The following is a 24,523-nucleotide window of genomic DNA, read 5'->3' on the forward strand; positions in this document are numbered from 1 at the left end:
GCGTAAATGGATTTCCCAATTCCCTAGGCTAAGCTGCCTAACATATTTTCTTGCTGATTTGATGTTCATCTTCCTCCCTTGACCTTTTTTGGGATTAGTTTCTTTCATGCATTTATATTTATTGTTTGGTTTTGTTTTTCCCATTTCAGAAAGAGATAGGCTCTTTTTCCTATAAAGGCTATTTTTCCTGCTTTTTCCATATGTGTTTCAACTAGATTGTTCTAATCAATTTCAGGAAAAATCAGAATAGAGGATGTATGATAGAGAAATAAATAAGAAAATTGTAAAGAACTATAATGTTATGATATTTTGATTACATTGGAAAATTGGGTAAACAACATTCTTGCACATCACTTAAGCAATAACATCTAACTTGGGTTCTATAATCTAAAGAAGAAACATAATTTTTGTATCTATAAATCACAAAACAACCTATGTTGTGTGATTTTTAGCCATATATTTTTTAGCTATTTCTTTAACTTAACTTATTAATATTTCTTTGGAGGATTAGATATAATAGTAATTGGGCACATAAGTCAAAAGAAGCATTGCAGTTCTTCTGGATTAGGTTCTCAGAGTGGTATTTAAGGTTTAGTTCTCCCTCTCTCTCTGTCTCTCTCAGTTTTAAAATTTTAAAGCACAGACTAACTGGCTTCTTTGAATTCTGTTAAACGATTTGTTTCATTTGGGATTTGCAAATTATAAACCCCATTTGCAAGAGAACAATCTGATCATAGCTGTGCTGCTCTGTAGTTTAAATTAGAATTTTGAGAATCTGAGGATTTAAATTAAAGCTCATACCCAAGGTAACAGAAAACCCTCCACTCCACACTCATAGAAAGAGTAATTATATGTAAGAGCCTGAATTTAGAAGTTCAAATTAGAGTTATATTCACTCAGGCCCAAAGAACAGCCATTTTTTTCAACCTCATAATGAAATGATTCCAGGTAGGATAATATACCTGTCACTGTTATTCTGTGCCACGTTCCTACAGATCTTATTTTCTCTACTCAAATGTATTGAATCCATTTAACTTTCTTTCTTAGTAAAAACTATTTTAAACTATTTATAGAAAAGAAGTATTTAACTGAAGTTTTTTAACATTCAAATAATAGAGGTACTACATATAATGTTAAATAAATCCCTATTTGGTTTTATTTAATATTGGTAATAGCAAATACTTATACAAATAAATGAAATCTCTAGTGTTATTCATCATTGTGACAAGGAACATAATATTTGCATTGTAAAATGAATTAAAATGGCTATATAACTTATGTTCTAGTTTCTATGCAATATAGAATAAATTATTCTATATTAAGCATATTATATATCTATATTATATACCTGTATTATAAAATATATAGTTCTAGTTACTCTATAGTATGATATTTTTGAGAATTTACTAAATTCGTATTACGGGCTAGGCTAGGAGCCGGGTGGCAGAGTGGTTACATTTTAGATTGGGTACTGCATGGTCAGCAGTTCCAAACCAGCAGTAGCTCAGCGGGAGAAAGACTGGGCTTTGTCCTCCAATACACAGCTTCTGTCTCCCAAACCACAGGGGTTGTTATGAGTTAGCACTAACCGCATGGCATATATTGTTTAAAGTAATTTATAAATATTACTGATTTAATCTGAGTTTTAAAAAAATATATTTGTCTGCTTTTTTCTTTCTGTATTAAAGAAGTTAAATTGAATGACTTCCCTTAAGTCATAGAAGATTTCAGCAATAGGCCTATTTATATCTACAATATGAGTTGTTTTCAACTGAGCATTCTAAATAGAGACTAATGATTCCTTAAAGGAATAGTAACATATTTTATAGATATTTATTTCATTTATTTTATGTTACTTTCAAATGTCCATATACGAACAATAATATCAATATAGATAAAAATAAATTTGAAATTAAAATTATTGAATTGAGTCAAAGCCAATATTAAATAGGTTAATCATAGCCTGATAAGCCTAAGTTATAGTTTCCAAAACCTATTCATAAAAAGTATAATATTTTAGGGTCAACAGTAGTAATAAAATTTAATAATACTCTTTGGTCCTGCACATTCCATTTCTTTATTCTGCCTCCAGCAATCTGACAGGGCAAAGGTCATAATGTCTTTAAAATTTCTGAGATGCCTCTTTGATTTTAATACATCTTTTAGGATGTATTCAGAGGATTGTTTTTGTCGGCACAGCACCTGTATTCTCCCTCTGTTTCCCAAGCTAAGGTTTTCAAAAATATCTTAAAATATTCAAAGCTTCAGAACCCAGAAAATTAAAGATTTTGTGAGAATATGACAACATATTAATAGCGCAAAAGAAGATTCTTACTTGCAACTGGCATAATTTCACTCTAACTCCAGAACCCCAGTGACATCCACGAGGTAGAATGACATGTGGGCTGTAACTGAAAAATACCTGCAAAAATATATACAAAAGTCTCCTTGTACGGAAGCATATATTAAGAGACAATAAAACAATTTTAAGGTACAAAAATATAAGATTTACTATCATCATACAAAGGAAATAAAATTGTTTTAATTATGTTTTTAAAGGAGTGACTGGACACTATTACCAACCTTTACGCAGTAAACTGGTGCAAACTCTCAAGAGAAAAGAATGGTATCTTCACAATGACATAAAGAATATGCTTCCAACATCCATTACATGGTCTCTGTGCATATGAATGGTACATCTTTAAAGTGATATTTTAAGGGCCACATTAACAGTAACATTTGTGTTAATATATTACTGTCACTGCTAATTTCAGGTAATAATGAGTACTTCAATTAAGTATATTGTGGTTCTAAAATTAAAATTCCTATAAATTTTATGACTAGGCAGTTTTGAATGTGTTGATAAAACATGTACTGCATTATGTATAATTAGATGAATGGTTTAAGCAAACATTTTAGATCACTGCTGTAAGGACAGCTTGCTTAGAAATTTAGAGTACTAGAAAAAATACCCTAACAAGACGGATTGATTGCAGCAATGAACTCAAATATAACAATTGTTATAATGTTTTATTCTGTGGTACATAAAAGCCACTAACTTGAAACAATTACTATGGCACCTAAAAACAACATAAGTATTACAACAGATGCCATTGTGTGTGTGTGTATATATATATTACACACACATACAAACATATATGTTTAGTTATATATACATACATATACATATATAAATACCATGAGTCTTCATAATGTCTTTGTGAAAATTCCATAAAATTTAATTCCTTTTCCATGAACATTTTAAAGCCTATGATCAAATGATTTATGAAAAATAAGTCAGAAGTTATGAGAAACTATAGCTAACCTTAACTGTGAAATGAGTTCTAATGAGTTTCTTTGAATTAATATTTCAACGATATTAACTTTATCCCTACTTAAAGATTTTTCATACCTTGCTTATAACAACATTTAAAAATAAATATACACAAATTAATATATATTGGAGGTTATTGAATGGTATAAACACTTAAGTAGTCATGTTAAATGCACCACGAAAGGCTAGCTAGCATTAACACCTATCTATAGGTGCCTCAAAAGACAGTCCTAGTAATCTGCACCTGCAAGATCACAGTCATGCACATTACTGCAAAAGTGCGTGCATCATGATTCAATTATGAACTCCATGACTTAAATGAGGGAAACTATGAAAAGGTATGTGATATGACATATAATGACACATCGCAGAAACCATGATTTGTGTAAATGATGATTTTTCAATATAGCATGGCCCCAGGAAATGTTTCAAATTTTAACATATACTGTATAATCTTATAAGATTGGAATTTAAGGAAATAAAAACTAATATTAAAAAATCATTTTACAGCTATTTCATTCATTTTATTCTGCAATTATTTTTGATCATTTAAATATATAAAAATGAGTGTAGTAGAAAAATATTGGTGTGAAGATCAAAAATATATATACTTCATTCTTTGCTTTTTAGGATATCTAGAAATATATCCATGCAAAGTGTTTTAATAAAAAATTCAGTAACACTTAATAATTAATAATATTTAGTGTGTTATTCTAGTAGTAGATACTAGAAAGTGAATTATATAAGAAATTATTAGTCATTTATTTATCATCTTTTCAATTGTCACACAATCATAAGATGGATAAAAGTATCATTGGGCTTTGAGAAGGGCACTTCATAAACAGAAATATAACTATATTTTAAATTTCTCCTGTAAAATGAAAGTAAATATTAAAAAAGTAAATGTCTCCTAAATAATGCCAAAATCAACTACTCACTGCTACCCAATGGAAGATACACATCTTTGTTTTTCCTACAGAGCATCTGGTGGTTTTTAATTAGCCAGTTACAGCTACTTACACTTACCCGACATCAACAAAAGAGTTTCTTGCTAACAGTGCTTAAATCATATTTCTCAGTATATAACAGTGACAGAATGAATAAACTTCATTCTGATATGGAATTTGGAAAAAATCACAATAAAACTGAAAATTTTAATCGGCATCATCTTGCTATCTATTCATTTTTATCAATCTGATCTGCATTCATATTGATGGAATTGATGTCATCTAAAAGCTCCACTGAATATATTTTTGAACTCTCATGTTTTCTTATGTGTGAAAAGATTAAATTATGTTCTGACTTTCAATCAAATTAGACCTAAAGAGACACACCTAGGTAGATATTTTCCATATAAAAGTTTTAGAATATAAAATAATAAAGGATTCTATATTTTATTGTTGTAAAATGAAAAAAGGGCTTGGATTCCATGAATTTTATGATCATGCCCTTTCTATACTCTATGGAAAATGCTATAATAATATTATATAAATGAAAATATCTATTTAGAATATAACTGTTTGATTTAACATAAAATTAAATACTATTCCCTTAAATCTCTGAAAAGAATTTACCTGTTAGTCCCTGTGATAGTTAGGTGATGTGTCAACTTCCCTTGACCTAGATTCTCATTGGTTTGGCAGTGAGGACCTGGTGATTCCCATGATGTAGCCTAACATAGTGTAAATAACCACATGATGGGAATTGCTATGATCAGAATAGCCTGCCTTACATTGATCTATGGCATTGGCTTCTTAGGCAGGGTATCCCTAGGAGTTTAATAGATTGGAAATCTGCTAGAATCTTGCTTGGTCTATACAGTGGAATAATTCCAGGTCAAGTGAATATCAGTCTGAGTCACCAAAACCAAGAATCATGACCCTTCTGTCACTTCCCAGGCTAGACCCACAGCACCTAGAATGAAGGGGAGATCATGTCTCTTTGTAGAAGGAAACCACTATATCACTAGGCCACTTATTTATATCTATATAAATAAGTCTTCCTTCCCAAAAGGGATCTGAGATCCTTTATAACAAGAAACTTTATAACAGAAACTGTTCATTGGGGTAATATGAATTGTGTTACTCTGGGTAGAGTAGAAAAACAAATTCATTGACATGCATATATGTAGAAGAAAGAGCTAAATACAAATGAGCAATTGTATATTAAGAAAACATCCCAGTCCAATCCAGTTCAAGTCTGCAAGTTCAATATTAACCCATATATCCTATACCAATCTATAAATTCTTCTTCAGACTCATGATACACATGCAATGACGCTGAATGCAGAAGCTCACAGACCAGTGGGTGGATAATTTGGTGGATTCAGTGATGATGGAAGCATCTCAGGGCTCGCATGGGTTTCCACGTGGCTCTTCCAGCTCCAGGGTTCTTGCTGCCATCAGCATAGTTCCATGAGTCTTGTCAGTAGAGAATCTCTCAGGAAGTGAGGGTGTGTCCCACCTCTAATGAGACATTTATCTCCTTAGCTCCTCCAAATGAGGTCATCAAGCTATGACCTGATTGACAGGCTAGACTCCACCCTTCACTCTTATCCTCTCAAATTGACTACATATTATATAACCATCCCAGAAATAATCAAGCTTTTGGAAAACTAGTGGCCAGTGACTCTGAATTGGCACAAATTCTAAGAGACCCCAAATATTTTAAAAGTCCACAGTTATAAAATAGTCATATAGAAGTCAAATTATGAATGGAGGTTCAGCTCAAGTTCAAGTAACCGTGGTTTGGGTGGAACTCTCAACACCTTCTATAGTAATTGCTTCCTTATCAGAGTGCATAATTGTAACAGACATAATCAGACAATAGCAGGAGAACTCCCATATTGGATCCCTGACATGTGGGATATGAGATATTAAGGTAAGCAAATCCAGAAACAATACTACAACCCCTTTCTAGGACCTCCTTGAAGGACAGTTGTGCATGGAAAATCGCCTTATGAGCAAAACTATGAACAGTACACCTGATTTTTCCATTTATTTTTAAGCAGAAATATCCAAATGTGTGTTTATACTACTTCATGGTCTGTCGTCAATGTTTTGACTGGATGGTCAGGAACTTGGAAGGAACATGATTGGAAAATTGGTGACAAGGAGGTATGGAGAAGTGGTAGGTAATTGATCCCTCTTTAAAAATTAGTACTAGAGTCTAATCAAAGACAATATTAATGGAAGATTATTATGCCCAAGGGGGATAATAGATAACACTCTTTACCATTAATTAACAAAGAGATTCTGAAAGGAAGCTAAAGGGAGATAAATCAAACAACAACAAAAAAAGAACAACCAAAAAAAGATAGATCCAGGTTTGGGGCTCTCACTAAATCCTAACTGCAGCTTAAGTTCTTCCATAGTGGCTCCCAGGAAGGGAAGACAGAGGTATGGGAACGATAGCAAAATGTGGTGAAAAATTGATGTTGCCCAGGTGTCAGAGTAGTGTCTGGAGTTTTAAAGGCTTGTTTTCAGATAAGTGGCTATCTAAGTGAGATATCAACTAAGTCCACATGGACACACCAACATTAGTCACAGAGGGCTTGTAAATCATGTGATATGAAGTTGAGAGATGTCTTAGTATCAGGGCCTACACTGTGAGCATCTGGTTTGCAGAAGGTTATGTAAGACAGTGGGAGTCCAAGACTCCCTTTGTGGGATCTACATGAGAAATAAGCCTCCAGTGATTTCCTCTGTCCATAATAGAGGCATTGGTTCCTTCTGTCCATAATAGAGGCATTGGTTCCTTCTGTCCATAATAGAGGGATTGGTTCCTTCTGTTCATAATAGAGGGGTTGGAGGAGCGTGGTTCCAAACTGAGTGCATTGGGGAGGTGAGGAGATCAAAAGGATTAACCTAACTGGAACAGTAAACCTTGTCTGCTAGGCCTGATCTGAGTTCCAGCATTTTCTGTTTTTCTGTTTGTATACATTGACATTTATTTCAGATGTTTTTGTCATTGAAGGTCACCATCTTGAATTTTTATTTTCTGTTTTTGTGTTTTTCAGTATATGAAACCCAGGATTAATTAACCTATTAATTCTGGTTTAGTGGGGATTGCAAATAGAATAAAGGTTTTGGGGGTGGTGGGTGTTAACACACAATTAAATAGTTTTTTAAAAAAAAGAATAATAGAGGAAGTTATGAGTGGGCTCAGAAACATGGACTTCTGCTCACCAAGATTGACTTGTCTATTGACACTGACGTGCACTTAATATTGATAAAGCAAGAAAGACTAAAAATGAATTTGTCATATGGGAACATTTCCCAGGGAGTTTGTCTAGCCATTTGGTGGCAGGTGGATTACAGAGTCCCACGTCCATCATGTAAGAAGCACTGCTATGGGACAGACGCTTATTCTCTATATGGATTGTAATCCTTGTATGCCATACTTCTTAAAAATAAAATAAAACAAAACAAAACGAAAATGTGTTTTGGGGTGTACAGATGCCTTATCCAATGATATAATATCCCACACAGCATTGCTTTTGATCAAAGGACTCAAGCAAATAAAGTGTACCAATAGGCACAGGATAATGAAACCCATTGATCTTACCATTTCCCTAGCTATCATCTTGAAGAAGTTGACTCTATATAAATTTGAAACGACCTTCTAAAGACATAATTATGGCAACAGCAATGTGATAATACCTGTTTTGATTAGGGAAATAATTTCTAGGAGACTATCTATGCTCTAAACCTACATACAATACATGTCGTTACTTTTTTGGTAGCCAGGATGCACCAAAGTGTGGAGATGTAAGTGCCTACACTCATTATTACTCCTATTGACCAGTTCCATCATATATATATTGCTTTCCATTCCGGTGATCCTACATTCTTCAAGTCTGAAGATTTTACTTTCAAATTGAGATGCAACTCATTTCATTGAACTGGGAGAGAAGAATGCCTCCGGGCCATTTTTGTTCTTCATAACATTGGATCAATAGGCAAAAGGGTGTAACTGTATTTAGTGTGTGAGTGATCTGTATTACCAGAAGTAAATTGGATTGGTATTACATAATGCAGATAAATAAAATATGTCTAGGACATAGGAGATTTCTTAGGCGATTTCATAGTACCCACATGTTCTATGATCAAATAAATGGTCAACCAGAGCAATCCTTGAGTATCTGACAAGATTTGAAGCTATGCATCATGTTTACCTTAGAATAAAGGATGGCAAGACATTCTCTTGAATACATTGGACATACTGTGAGGAGAGCCAAGTCCCTGGGAAGGACACTGTTCATGCTAAGGGGCAGCTAAAGAGAGGAAAGCCCAGAAATTATGGATTGAAACAGTGGCTGCACAAATGTGCTCAAGCATGGGAACAATTTTGAAGATGGTGCAGGACCAAGCAGTGTTTAGTTGTGTTGTGCGTAGCTATGGGTTTGAACCAACTCAGAACACCTAACCACAGCAACAAAACTAGCATCCCCATCCTGACAAAACAACTAATGACACATAATCTTCAGAAGTGAAGGTTTGGGTCACTCCACCCTACAGAAAACCATGAGTTAGTAAGTACTTACTTGCTGTAGCAAAAGTAATATGCAATGAATAATGGAAGAGTATTCCAAAGTATCTACCGTTACATGATCAGTTGCAGACACAATTATTGCCATCGTTATGAGTAGTTCCTCCTTGTATATGTGAAAGAAATATTTTAATTTTGTGAAACAATGAAAGATAAGATGTAAATGGAGTAGTGCATTATCAAGTGTATGTGTTCATAGTATCATGTTAGGTGTAGGTATAACTATTAAGATCTTGTGTATTTCAAAGAGAACTGTACAGGTGCCAAGTTGACAAAGTGTGGAGCTTCATGGTTAGGATAATATTAGTTATTGTGATGGTTAGGTTCTCTGGCAAGTGTGCTACGGACTCTCCGTGGTTTGGCACACTCCGTGGTAAGGACTCTCAGGGCCTGGTAACCACACGAGGTGATTTAAAAGAGACCTGTAATCCTATAACCAGCTCTATGATGAGAACTGCTGTGAGAGTGAAGCGGTGGTTAGGGATTAAGGTAGAATGCAATTGAAGGGAGTGCAATTGCTATGAGAGATTTCCTTGAGGGCCTGGACTAGTCCTATATAAGATACTATGGAGAGTTTCTTTGCTTATTGAGGTCTGGATCCTGAAATATTGGTCCTTCCTATTCCCTGATGAGCTTGGAATCTGTTAAAAGCCTAACATTTCACTCGGTGGTCTTAGATCCATTAGCCTCTGAATCAACCAGTTGTGGTTTCCCTGCTTACCTTCCTGCTTCTTGGTTGATCTTCCTAATTCCTAGTTTGTTGACTCCAGCAGGTAATCCAGCCAGGAAAAACTTCCTCTTTATCATCTGACACACATACTTAAATTTTACTGGGATTACTCATCTTTATAATTGTGTAAGCCACTTTCTTACTATAAAATTCTTAATTTTATGTATGTAGATAGATAGATATAAGCAGCTCTTGAGGCAAAGGGCTTACAAGATGGAATGTGCTTCACAAGATGAGCAGGTCAAAGCCACTAGTCATTCCATAGGAGAAGGATGGGGCTTTCAACCAACATAAACAGTTAGTCTCAGTAACTTACAGGTACACTTCTACCTTGCCCTAAAGCAGCTGTTCTCAACCTGTAGGTCCTGACCCCTCTGGTTGTAGAATGGGCCTTTCACAGGCGTCGCCTCAGACCATCAGAAAACTTCTCCTCTAACCATTTCCACATGCATATACGCCCACAAAGAGTACCTGGCGTGAAGACTGTTTACCAATGCTACTCATGCTTCAAGATAGAATTTCTTTTGTCATTAGAAATAAATATTTCACAATATATAATTGCATATTGTTTTGTGATTAATCACTATGCTTTAATTACGTTCAATTTGAAAGAATGAAAATACATCCTGAATATCTGATATGAACAATACAATTCAGAACAGTAGCAAAATTACAGTTATGAAGTAGCAACAGAAATAATTTTGTGATTGGGTGCCACCACAACATTAGGAACTGTATTAAAAAGAACCATTGCTATAAAGGGTCATTATAAGTCTGAGTCAACACAATGGCAGATATATATACACACACATGTATATATATATATACACATATGTATGTAATTTGTAATATGTGTATATATGTGTGTGTGTATATATATGTGTGTAATTTACATATACTGATCATTTTACATCCAACTTGAAGTAAAATATATAAGGAATATTTCATTAGGCTATGTTATATTATAAATTATATTATGAAGGGTACCCACCCACATAAAAGAAATTTCGCTAGGTAGAGCAGAGATTTTTTAATACATATTTTCCCACTAGGAGAGCATCAACCAACTTGCTGTGAGTTAGTGCACCCAGTGGTGTTGCCTGGAAAGGTTCTCTCTGAACACAGTGAAGTTTTTTTATAAAAGCAGTTTTGCTCTTTTATTGTGATGGCCAATTTAAGAAAACAGGATGTAGCTATGAATGTTTATGTCCTGCTTGGGAAAAAGGCTGTGGAAAATGTTGTGATGTTGAACCAACTCACAAGGACAGCAATATGGGGAAAAAAACTCAAGTGTACGAGTGGTTTTCTCATTTCAATAAGCTGAAATGTGGATTGAGGACAAACCTTGTTCTGGATGTCTATCAACTTCCTGAGCGGACGAAAATATGTAGTTTGTTTCATCAGGTCAGACTGTTAATCAAGATTTCTATTTAAAGTAGCAGTTCTCAACCTGTGCTTCGCCACCCTTTTTGGGGTCGAATGACCCTTTCACAGGAATTTCCGATTCATTACAGTAGCAAAATTACAACTATGAAGTAGTAACGAAAATAATTTTATGGTTGTGGGGGCGTGGGGGTGGGGAATCACCACAACAAGAGGAACTGTATTAGAGGGCCATGGCATTAGGAAGGTTGAGATTCACTTGATTTAGGGGTTCTGAAAAGATTGCATAACAGTGTGTGACAGAAAAGGTCTGATTTGTGGCAGATAGGGAACTGGATTTACCACCACAACAATGTACCTGCTCATGCAGCCACCTCAGCGTGGCAGTTTTGGGCAAAAAGCAGCATGCCTCTCTTGCCCTACATACCTTATTCACCCGACCTCACTGTGGGCAACTTCTCTTTGATTCTGAACATGTAGAGGGACATAAAAGGACAAAGATTTGATGAAATAGAAGAGCTGAAGGAAAAAAATATGAATGAGCTGCTGTCAGCAATCCAAACAGATGAGTTTGAAAATGTTTCAAGAATGAAATCACATACTTGACAGATGTATTAAGTGTAACGGAGAGTGCTTTGAAGGTGATAAGGGTGTTTATGAAAAAAAATTAAATACATAGCTTTGAAACACAATGTGGTATTTTTGTATACCCCCTCATATATGTGATATAATGAATATATATGGGGTTCAAATAATTTAACAGAAGTTCCCTCCCCTAATAAACATTATATGTATAAAAAGCAATGTATCAAAAGGTAGTTTATTATTGCATACAGTTAATAATCAAACTAGAGCAATAAAGATGGACACCAATCTATTATTTCTTAAGAGTTAAAAATAGCAATGAAAAATATTAAATACTTTACAAAAAACAAGCAAACTCTTATTGAATATATGTCCATATTGTTTTTTATTAGCAACCTCACAAAATACTTCACTTCTATGTGAGCATCATCAGTTGTGTGATCTCTCATTATCCATCTTTTCACTGACGGAGTGGGATCCCATTCCTTTAGAGGTCGGCCAGTTAAAGACAGTAATCGATTTTGACATATTAAAACAGACAACGTATCTTCTCTGAACTTACTATGTTCCTCTTTGAAAGCCCCTCTGCTTCTGCTGAACTTGCATCAATTGTTCTGACAATATTAGCTCTTTGAACACTTTCAAGAATTGTAAATTTAACTCTTAATATCTCATGGGAATTTTAGGATTAACACAGAACTGAAAAGAATGACAGCTTGTCAAAAAGAGAGGATGACAGCTTTTCAGTCCCTGAAACATTTCCTCTTTGGGTTATGAGTATATTTAGTGAAATAACAAATGCAAAGGAATAAAAATTTAATATTTCATCAAAGCATAAAGAGCTTCATGAAATAAATAAATACAACCTACAAGCATAGTTGCTTCTTATTTTTTTATACCTATATCTGGAATGAACATTACTGTAGGCATATAAAATACAATATTGCACAGATAAATTGTAAAAGAGAGTAAGGAATGTAAATTTGTTATTTCCACATTGGATGGATGACCAGTCACCCACCTTAGAGAGAATACTGATTAAAAGTGTCATTTTAACAAGTCGTGCTATGTGATCTACAAAAAATTGGGTATTGGTTCTGCTGCGCCAGTGTGAACCAGTTGAATCTCATCTATATATCTATCTATACACACACATACATATATGTAGCTATATCCATATATCTATATTGATATTTATATCTATATCTATCTATATATTTGCAATATGCCAATACAAGTAATTATATATACATATATATGGTAATATATCTGTATGTCATTGGCTTTGTTCCTCTAGAGAACCAAGTCTAATACAGGCCCCAATAAGAAATATTTCTTATGAAGTCTTCTTTACACTGCAACACGAGACAATAAATTGGTATGACTTTCTAGAAAGTAAGTTGTTAGTGCATTTGCTTAAAATGCTCAAGAAGTAGCACTTCAGTATGTATTCCAAGGAAAAATATATATGAGTGATAAGAATTAACATCAATTATAATGTCACATTTTTCAAAATAAAAATAAATTGGAAATTTTTGAAATGATAGGAAAAAATAATTTGAAGAAATGTAATGTAGTAGAACCTAGGTATTATAAAGCATATAAACTCTAATACTACTGAGTGATAAACAGACAAACAAAGGGCAACTTTGTCAAGCAAGAATTTCAGATAATGACATGGATGGCATAAAGCCATCAGGACCATAATTTGCTGATGTTGTATGACCTAAAATGAGAAGGAAAAAACAGTAGCTGCAAACATCTGCTAATAATTGGATCTCGGGATGTATGAAGTATCAATCTAGGAAAATTGGAAGTCATCAAAAATGAAAGAAATTGTATAGATTACTAGAGCTGACAATCTTAAGGTTTATTATTTTGAGAATGAAAGTTTCAAGAGGAATAACATTGCATTCATTGTCAGAAAAGGGACTTTTCAAGATTTATATTTAAGTACAATATTGTCTGTGATAAGATAATATTTATATGTATACAAGAAATCCAGTGAATACAACCATTATTCAAATTTATGAACCAACCATAAAGTTAGGAATGAGGAAATTGAAAAATTATACAAATGACTTTGACCTGAAATTAATCAAACACAGTCAGGATGCTTTCATATCTATTGGCAATTGAAATGAAACAATTTGAAGCAATACGAAACAAGAGTTGGAATATATCATCTTGATTATAGAAATGAAGTTGGAGAGCACACGAGAGAATTTTGCAACAGCAATGCCTTCTTCATCAAAAATACCATTTTTTCAACAACAGGAGAGGTTGCTAGACACATGGATTTCTCCAAATGGAATATACCAATCAAAAAGTGAACTTCTCCACTAAAGAGATGATGAAGTTCAATGTTAGCAGCTAAAAGGAGATCATATGCAAATAGTGGAAAAATTATTAACTGCTCGCATGCAAGTGAAGATTGAAGCTGAGGAAAATGAAGGCAAGTCTATGAGAGATAAAACCCACTCAAATTTGGAGAATGTCTCAAGAACAGATTTCATGTGGTAAACACTAATAACATAGTCTTTGAATAAAATGTATAAGATAGGCAGGATAAAAAATCCTGAGGAGAAAGCATTGGGATGAATGATTCTGGGCAGGAGGTTGAGGCTGAGGCAAGGCAGAAGAGGAGATGGTGAAAGGGAGTGGGGTTCCGACAAATTCAGGGACACGGAAACAACAGGGATCTAAAATTGACTGCAAGGAGGGTGTAGAATGCCTGAAGGGGGTTGATCAATTGTAATGTAGCCTGAAGGATTTACTGAGAATTGAGTGAAGGGTGAAAATGATAATTGGGCTAGAGGAAAGTAAAAGGAAACAGAGGAAAGAACTAGGATGTATAGAGAGAGGCACAGAAGAGACATGTACATATATAAATATATTAATATATAAGGATAGGGGTTTGACTTATGTACATATATTTATATGTTAACTTATTAAGCTAGCAGATGGACTTTGAGTCTCTATTTAAGTCTTTACTCAACACCAGAGCACTTTGTTTTAATACCCTGGCACTCATGATTCTTATCTTCCAGACATTACCACTGAAGAGAAAATGGGTGCATAAGCAAATGTGGTGAAGAAAGATGATGGTGCCTGCCTACAAAAAGATGCAGCATCTGGGGTTTTAAAGGCTTGAAGTTAAAGAAGAGGCCATCTAGCAGGGAAGTGACAAAGTTCACATAGAAGAAGCATACCAGCCTGTGTGATCTTGATGTGTTGATGGAATCAGGTACCAGAATATCAAAAATAAAGAATTATATTGATGTGAAGGAGAGGAGTCAGAGTGGAGACCTAAAGCCCATCTGTACAAAATTGGACATCCCCTCACAGAAGAGTCACTCTGAAGGAAGGGACAATTCAGCCAGAGTGCAGCATAGCACTGATAAAACACACACTGCACTCCTCTTGTTCTTTAATGCTTCCTTGCCCACTATCATACTAGTTTTAAAATAAAAATCCTGCTAGACCAGAGTATGTACATTGTACAGATAAGAGCTTTCAGCAAATGGAAGGCAGGAGAGATAGCCCCCTCAGAAACAGCAATAGAAATAGGGAAACCATGAGCATCGGGGGGAGGATTGGGGGAGGGGAAGAAAGGGGGGATTGATTGCAATGATAGCTGTATAACCTCCCCCCGTAACCAAAAGGGGATGAATAGCTGAAATGTTGGTGAAGGGAAACAGCGGAGGTTTAAACGATGAAAAAACAAGCATAATTTATGAGGGGTTCACAAGTGTGGGATGGTGGGGGAGGGAAGGAAAAAAGAGGAACTGATAATAAGGACTCAAGTAGAAAAATAATGTTTTAAAAATTAAGATGGCAGCACATGTACAAGTTGGCTTATATAATCGATTATTGTTATAATATCTGAAAGAGCGCCTGGGGTAGTTGCATAATCTGTTGTCAGTTTGAGACTCTTAAGAGCGAAGAGGTAGAGGTTAGCCTGTCAATCAGGTTGTGGCTTGATGATCTCATTTGGAGGCATTTAGGAGATAAATACCATATATACTCAAATATAAGTCGACCCAAGTATAAGCTGAGGTACCTAATTATTACCTGGGAAACCAGAAAAACTGATTGACTCAAGTAGAAACCTAGGGTGGAAAATGCAGAAGCTATTGGTGAGTTTCAATAATCAAAACAAATGAAAATAAAATTACTAAAAATTGAGAAATCAGTGGGATAATGTATTTAAATATTTATTTTAAATAAAAACATAAATAAAAGGACAACAAATCATTTAACATTAGTAAACCAGCACAGTAAGTGTAAGTGGAAAATAGGTTCAACAAAAACAATTAGGTATCAAGAATGATATGTTAAGAGTACTATTCCTTGAGCTCAATTAGCAACCAAGCTATAATGTAGAGTTAAAATCCTTCAAAACTGGATTCCTCATCATCATCTGTATCCCAATCATCATCTGTATCCCAGATTCAGCTAGTGTGAGGTCATCACAGACACTGTTCTCACTGAGCTCGCTGTCATCACTGTCACAGCTGTCATTTTCATACAAAGCGCAGTCTTCACTGTCATCCATAGCATTACTAATACTACATTTCTGGAAGGCACATCGCACCATGTCTTCTGGAATGTCTTCCCATGCATCTCGAACACACTTTGCTATTAACTCTATGTCAGGCTTCATGAGATTTCCTCCTTTGTTAGTCTAGCTTGACCAGATGACATCCATTCATGCCACATTCTTTGCAAGCGGTCTTTAAAAGGCTTATTCAAAGATACATCTAGAGGCTGCAGTACAGATGTAAGCCCACCTGGAATAACGCCTAGAGTAACTTTACTAGATTTTGCCAATTTTTTTTATGTCATCTGATAGGTGGGCTCTGAACATATTCCAAACAAATAAGAATGGCTTTTTCTTTAAGGCTGCTCCTGGTCTCCTGGTCGTCGGTTCCAAATTTCTTCTGGCCATTTTTTTGTTCGGTCTTCATCCATCCAGCCTTTAACATGTGCATGCACAGTAATTCTTAGTGGGAAATCTATCTTTTTAGGCAAGGTCTTTCTTTTAAAAATAATGACAGGACGCAGCTTAGTTCCATTAGCCAAACATGATAGAACAATTCCAAAGTGTTTTTATTTCATTTCCTGTGGTTTTGAGAAAAATGTTTTTTTTTTTCTCCTAAACTTGCCACAGTTCTGTTGCTTGGACGGTCAAAAGTCATGGCAGTTTCATATATTTTCCCAATATCTGCCAGGTCATAATTATAAATCCTTCTTTGTTTTATAATAAATGACTGAATAACCTATTTTTATCTTTAAGGTCTTGTGGCAATTTCTGGGAAATCTTTGTTCTTTGTCTCAAATATAGTAGGCCAATCCTATTCACGAAGCAGATACACCATCCTGCTGGTGCAGCAAATTTTTCAATGTCTGGTGCTTTATATTTGTCATCTTTAGCCATTTGTAGAGCACATATGCAGATTCCCATGTGTGTTACGCGGTAACCATTTTGACAACACTCCATAGCCCATTTATGCAATTCACTCTCTAGAGCCCCATAAAAACACGTTAAACCACAAGGAGCTTTTTTAGCTTTTGGAATCTGTTCCAAGTCAGCCTTTACTTTCTGCCACTCCCTCACTTGCTTTTCCTCAATAAAGAATTCTCTACTTGCAATACTGCTATTGCTCTCTTCTGCTCTTCTCACAACCTTCATTTTGAAACCTGCCTCACATGACCAGCGTTTTTATTTTGGTTCAAGAGTATCCATTTGTAATAGGATAAAAAACCAAGACTTGAAAAAGAACTTTCATGGTAATGCACACTCACCCCCCTGCAACATGTTAGCTGGGAAGAAGTAGGGGAGTCCATGCGGGGTGGGGTGGGGTGGTGCAGGATGTGAATTAATACAGAGACCAGAGGGGAGAGACAGAGCACAGCTACAGACACATCCTTAGCAGTCAAGCTGCCAGTATAAATGAATCTCTATGGGTGCTTCTGTGAATTGGAGCCGTCCACGTCATAGCTCTGCAGTATCAATGGGGCTTTGAATGAACAGCAGAAGAATGGCAATCCCCTGTGAGATAATGTGTGCTCATCCTATTACCAGGGGAGGGGGCAGCGAGATGCTACACCTCGCTGGGGTACCACTGACCCTTGTATAAGCCGAACCCCAGTTTTTTTCAGCACAAAAAATGTGCTTATACTCGAGTATATATGGTAAGTTTGGTTATTTCAGATGCTTCTCACTACTTTGCTGGTTTTGTTTCTTTGCTTTCCCTACTATTGAAATCAAGGGAGCTTCCTGGGATGGTTTAATAGCCTTATTTTGGGTCTTGGAATTCCCTTCCTTTAGTGCTTCATTACCTTTTGACCTTCAGGTGCTGCAGTTCCCCAAGGGCACATCGGGTTTGGCCAGGAGGTTTCCTTTAGAATCAGAAGCCTTGCATAACAAATCAATCCCTGCTTCTTCAGTTTTTTCTAAAGTTTCATCACCTAAATCATGCTCATTCACACACTTAACTTGCTTTTCTAGATATGAATAGACACAACACACTTCACTACACTGATAACCCTCTTTCTCTTCCTCCTGTCATGATGTTAAGATCATCTTAACTTGAACCCATAGAGACCATGTCTCCACAGGGCTATTTTCCCCTTCTCTGTGTGCTTTCTTTTAATTTATGATGACCTCCTCTCAGGTCTCAGGACTGACAGTTCCTTCCTCTGGGAATCATGGATTATACCTTTTACTGCTTTTAGAAAACATTGAATCTTTTTCTTCATTACTTGTATGCCCTGTCTTTCCAGTAAGTGGATGAGCGTAGTACCATAAGTTGCATGTTTACACTTACCTTGCCCCAATTTTTTCTTTAAAATATTAATTCACTATTTCCTCTAGCTTTCTGCCAGTCCCCCCACCAGATTCTCACATCACACAATTTTCTGATTCACTCTACATTCTTGTAGGGCCGTGAAATTATTACATGGAGTATAACTCAAAAGAGTTCTTTTCATACTGCCACATGATGGGCACCGTTTATGTGGGGAATGCCAGCCCCCCACATCTAATTGAGGGTTCAATATGCACAATTGTACAGTTAAAATATATAAAGATTACAGTAAAGCCGTAGAGAGCATGAGAGATAGAGGAGAGATTGAAATAATGGAATCAGTCACATTTCATGGTAGCATACTCACCTCAGCCTCGGTTGGTAATCCATGTGTAGATGGGAGACTGGAGGCCATGAGAGAGGGCATGGGGAAGGAGGACAAGGGAAAGGGGAACAGGGGAGAGAGAACTGGAGAGGAGTGGGAGGGAAGAGCCGAGGCCAAGGGGTTCTTTATTGCTAACCAAGGCTTATATATTTGGTGGGGGGGGGGAGTGCAAGTCCACTAATTACAGATAAAGACATATGTCACCAGAAGGGATTGCACTATAGGTTATACAGCAATGAGGGAACAATCTAGGGATATACATGGAATAGGAAGAGTATATATATATCTCAAGAAGGGAGCATCCTAGATTCAGGATAGCAATCTCACTTTGGATGTCACTGAGTAGGTTTGACCTGTTCTCTGGATCTCCATAGAAACCATTATTAGTTGGGTGTAAACCCTACATATAGGAACCAGGCTAAGGATTGCAAGCCTTTAGAAAGAAGTATCCCATTGTCCTTAACAGCAGAGAGTGGGGCCTACCTGTGGTGGAACCAGACAGTTGTCTGGCAACTGACTGTCTTCAGGGAGGTAACTTGACAATCATTTACCATTAGCTGCAAACAGTGTCCTAAGTCTAACATATACTTGGGGAAGATGACGGGAGAAATCTTTCTGTTTTCCACAATGAGGCTATGTTACAAAGGTTGGATTAAGGCAGAGCTGAGTTGATTAATGGTATATATATATATATATATGGAATATTATTCTTGTATATTTTATGCTTGTAGCCCTATTAAAATAACCTTAAATTTTTATATGGTTGTAAAAATTCATTATTAATCTATTATTTGTTTTTAGCTTGATTATTTTTCCCCTGAGCATGAAACTGAGCAGGTTTCAGCAGATAATCCAGGCTAAGATAGGCCACTTTTATTTTTTCTTGACAGACCTGAACATACAAGGAGATACCCACTAAAAATGGAATTTTCCCACAAGTCTATGTATTTAATTTTGGATTTTTTTTTTTTACCAAACAACCTTAGTGCCTTCAAAGTACTCTCCATTACACTTAAAACATTTGTCAAATATGTGATTCTATTCTTGGAAACATTTTAAAACTCATCTCTTTGGATGACTGACAGCACCTCCTTCATTTCTTCACCACATCTCCATCATCAAATCTGTCCTTTCATATCCCTCTTCATTTACGGAAACAAAAAAAAAAGTCTCACAGGGTGAGGTCAGGTTAATAAGGTGCACGGGGAAAGAGAGGCATGCTGCTTTTTGCCAAAAACTGCCACACTGAAATGGCTGCATGAGCAGGTGCATTGTTGTAATGGCAAAACCAGTCCCCAGTCTGCCACAAGTCAGCCATTTTTTGTCTCATGCTGTTGTGTTATCTTGTAAGAACCTCTGATTAGAAAACAGGTTTAACAGTCTGACCTGGTGGAAGGAACTCCAACTGCACTGCAAGTTGATATTTTCATCTGTTTGGGACCTTGACGGACATCCAGAATGAGTTTTGTCATAAATTGATGTTTCACCTTTTTGGAAATGAGAAAACCACTCATAACACTGGAGTTTTCCCCACTGTGCTGTTCTTGTAGGCTGTGTTTAACATCACAACACTTTCTGCAGCATTTTTCCTGAGCAGGAAACAAAATTTCACAGACACATGCTGTTCTCTTAAATTGGCCATCATGTAAAATGATTTTTGATCAAAAACATTTTTATGGAAAAATTCACTGTGATCACAAAGAACCTTCCCCAGTGACGCCAAGGGGTGTGCTAACTCAGAGTGAATTGCTAGATGCTTGCTTAGCAGGAAAAAAAAATTGTACTTCGAAAGTTCTGCCACTGAAGTTTTTCCCCATTTGGGGGAAGTACCTCCTAGCATACTTCCTAAAATCAGCAGATGTAAAATTTATAAATCATTATGATATAATTTAACTCTGCATATAATTATGAACAATCAGGAGTGATTTGCAGCATCTAACAAATATGACAGTGATTAAAAGCAGGGTTAATATTTTCTAATATCTACAAAGTCCAAAGAAATATCATTTTTGTTTTTTTGTTATTATCCCAATTCTAAAAAGAGAAATAGAGTCCATAGTCTTGGACTTTTACTCCACAAAAATATTTTTGATTTATTATTATCTTAATTTATGGTCATAAGCAATGTGATTTAATTTTTATTGTAACAGATTAAAGGGATATTGTATGAGTGAGATTTGTAGCCTTTCAACATACTTGCAGTGAACAGCAATATCAATAAATCTGACCTCTTTTGGCTTCATGAGCACCATGAGGCAGAAGTCAGACATGCCTCCATGCTTCATGCTTTTTACCTATTCTTAAAAAAATAACCCTTTCTCTCAGCACAGCTCTGCACCTATGCTGCTATGGTAATTCATTGCAAAGGCTGTGCAGAAACTCAGACAATATTCATGGTGAGAGGGTTTATTAGGAAGTTAGTAGGTTACTACAAGTTAGGACAGCAAACAGTAAAGACACAACCATTATTCTTTTCACCTTTATCCAAGTGACTCTCCAGTTCTCAGCCTTTCAGCCATGTGATCCCTTGGCCTTTGCCTCCATGGGCCAAGATGCCAGTCCACCTGCCACACTGTCTCATAGTTCCATTGTCATGGGCAGATGAGGATAATGTAATCCGTAATATCTGTACTGCTCCTCCAAGTCTCTGTGCCGTTATCAGATACATCTGGCTACACTTCTGAAGGAGTTCTTGCATGAGCTCTTCCAAGGTCCTCGGGTTTCTTACTTTTCTTCAATGTTAGCTCATCCTTATAGCCAGGGGGATAGTGGTAATTATAACTGATGAATCCCCTCTGCTAGTGTTACACAGCCCTGTTTGCACAGTTCTACTCCAAAATTTGGTGGAATTACAGAGATTTCAGTAGTAAATCCATGTTAAGAAATTTCACCTTAACACAAAAAATGATTTTATCTCTATGTTGAGCAAATGATAAAAAACATCAAAAAAATTGGACTCTATGGAGAAGAACACAGCATCAGAATAAGAGAAAGGCTTATAATGAGTTTTCAATATGCAGATGACACAATTTTGTTTGCTGAAAGCAAGAAAGACATGAGGCATTTGCTGAGGAAGATACAGAATTGTAGCCTTCAACACATAGTATAATTAAATGTAAAGAAAACCAGTAGGATCAATAGGTAGCATTATAGCAAACAGAGAAAATATTGAAATAGTTAAGAATTTCATCTTAACTTGCATCCACAATAAAAGCTATTAAAGCAGGTGTCAGTAAACGAAATGATTCAATATGTTGCATAAATACGCTATACAAGACAAAATATTATAGAGGAAAACTATCATCTCACCAAAGCCATGGTATTTACAGTAGACCCATATTCATGTGAGAGTTTGATGATAAAAATGATGACTGAAGAAGAATCAGTGCATCTGAATTGAGGTACTGGCCAAGAATATTGAAAAGAATGGGACGAATGGTTCTGGATGGATATGGGAGATGGGGCGTGGAAGAACGAAAGGGTAGGGGGACCAACCTAGGGAGATGGGAACAACAAGTGACTAAAATAAATAGAAGGATGTTTGTAGGATGCCTAGTGGGGCTCAATCAAGGGAAATGAAGCAGTGAGGAATTATTAAACCTGAATGAAAGGAACATATATATGCCTATATATACACATATGTATACATATATCAATAAAAACCTTTTCTCTTGATTAAGCCCCACTAAGTATCCCACACACTTCTCTCCATTGATTTCAGCTCACTTGTTGCAAGCTGGTCCCTGGGTTTGTTTCCCCCACCCCTTCTTTACTCCCACCTCCCCTTCTCCCATATACCCCGAGAACCATTGGTCCCATTCTTTTCATCTCCTAATTGTTTATCCATCATATTTATCTAGATAGACATGCAGATTCATTAATAAGCACAAAAAACAGGCAAAGCCAAACAAAACAACAAAGGAAGTCAAGACAGGATTTACTAAACGCGAATGAAGGCCGAACATGTTGGTGGGACAAAAGGAAAGTAAAAAAAAAAAAACCACAACAACAACACAAAAAACAGGAAAGTAAAAGGAAATAGAGGAAAGATCCAGGTGGCAAAGGACATTTATAGATGTCTAAATACAGACAGAGAGAGAGAGAGAGAGAGAGAGAGAGAGAGAGAGAGAGAGAGAAGGGAATATAACTATGTATTCATATCTATATGTTAAGAATTAAGGTTGCAGATGGAAATTGGGCCTCCACTCAAGTACTTCCTCAAGACAAGAACACCTTGTTCTAACCATCTGACATTTTGTGATGCTCACCTTCCTGACACAATCTCTGAAGACAAAATGGGTGCATAAGCAAATGTGGTGAAGAAAGCTGATGATGCCCAGCTATCAAAAGATATAGCATCTGGGGTCTTAAAGGTTTGAAAATAAATAATTGGCCATTTAGCTGGGAAGCAACAAATCCCACATGGAAGAAGCACACCAGCTTGTGTGATCATGAGGTGTGGATTGGATCCAGTATCAAGCATCTAAGACCAGAATAAAACCATACCCAAGGTGAATGCGGTGGGATAGGGTACATGGAGTGGAGACCTAAGCCCATCTGTAGATAGTTGGACATCCCCTCACAGAGGAGTCACAGGGAAGAGATGAGCCAGTCAGGGTGCAGTATAGCACCAATCAAGCACACAACTTTCCTCTAGTTCTTTGGTTCTTCCTTCACCCCACTATCATGACCTCAATTCTACCTTAAAACTCAGATTATACCAGGACATGCACACTGTTACAGATAAGAGCCCACAGCACAGGAAATCTAGGATAGACAAACCCCTCAGAGTGAAAAAGAAGAGTAAAGATACCAGGAGGATTGGAGGAGGGTGGAGGGAGAGAGGGGGAAATGATCATAAGGATCAATATATAACTCCCTCTCCGGGGGATGAAAAATTTAAAAGTGGGTGAGGGGCGACAGAGGATGATGTAAGATATGGAAATAATAATCTATAACTTATCAAGGGTTCGTGAGAGAGGGTGGGCAGATGAGAGGTGGGGGGGAGAAATTCGGAGAGAGGAGCAAGAAATGAATGGCATATCAGGGGTTCAAGTGGGAAGAGAATGCTTTGAAACTTATGATGGTGGCATGTAAGAAAATGTGCTTGACACATCGGAGGAATGTATGGATGTGATAAGAGATGTACGAACCCCTAATAAAAGTTGTTTTGTTTTTAAGAAAGAAAGTAGCATATACTGTCAAAATATGCAACAAATCTGTTTTGGAAATAAATCCAGTCAGAATGCTCCTTAGACAGGAGGATGGTGAGACTTTGTCTCACATACTTTAAACATGTTATCAGAAGAAACCAGTTCCTGGGGTGGACAGATTATTGCATAAAGTAAAAGGGACATGAAATATAGGAAGACCATCCAGGAATGGAAGGGCACAGTGGCCCAAACCCGAGCTTAAAGATAATGAGGATTATGAGGATGACCCAAGACTAGGAAATGTTTCCTTAACATAATTGTAATAGGAGATGAGCACGACTTCACCAAGATGATCCCAGATACAAGAAACTATCATACAATGGCTATCAAGTAGTAGAATTGGTCCAATCAAAGCAAAACAGACTTGTCAGAAACAAAGCTGATGGCAACTGTTTTGGGAAATGCTGAAAGGATTTTGCTCGTGATTTTCAAGAGTTTCAAAGAACAATAACATTTACTTATATGAGAAAGTTTGAGAAAATTCATCAAAGCATTAGCAGAAAATCAATCAGGAAAACAAAGATTCCTTCT

This window comes from Tenrec ecaudatus, chromosome 3, assembly GCF_050624435.1.
Source record: "Tenrec ecaudatus isolate mTenEca1 chromosome 3, mTenEca1.hap1, whole genome shotgun sequence".
Lineage (NCBI taxonomy): Eukaryota > Metazoa > Chordata > Mammalia > Afrosoricida > Tenrecidae > Tenrec > Tenrec ecaudatus.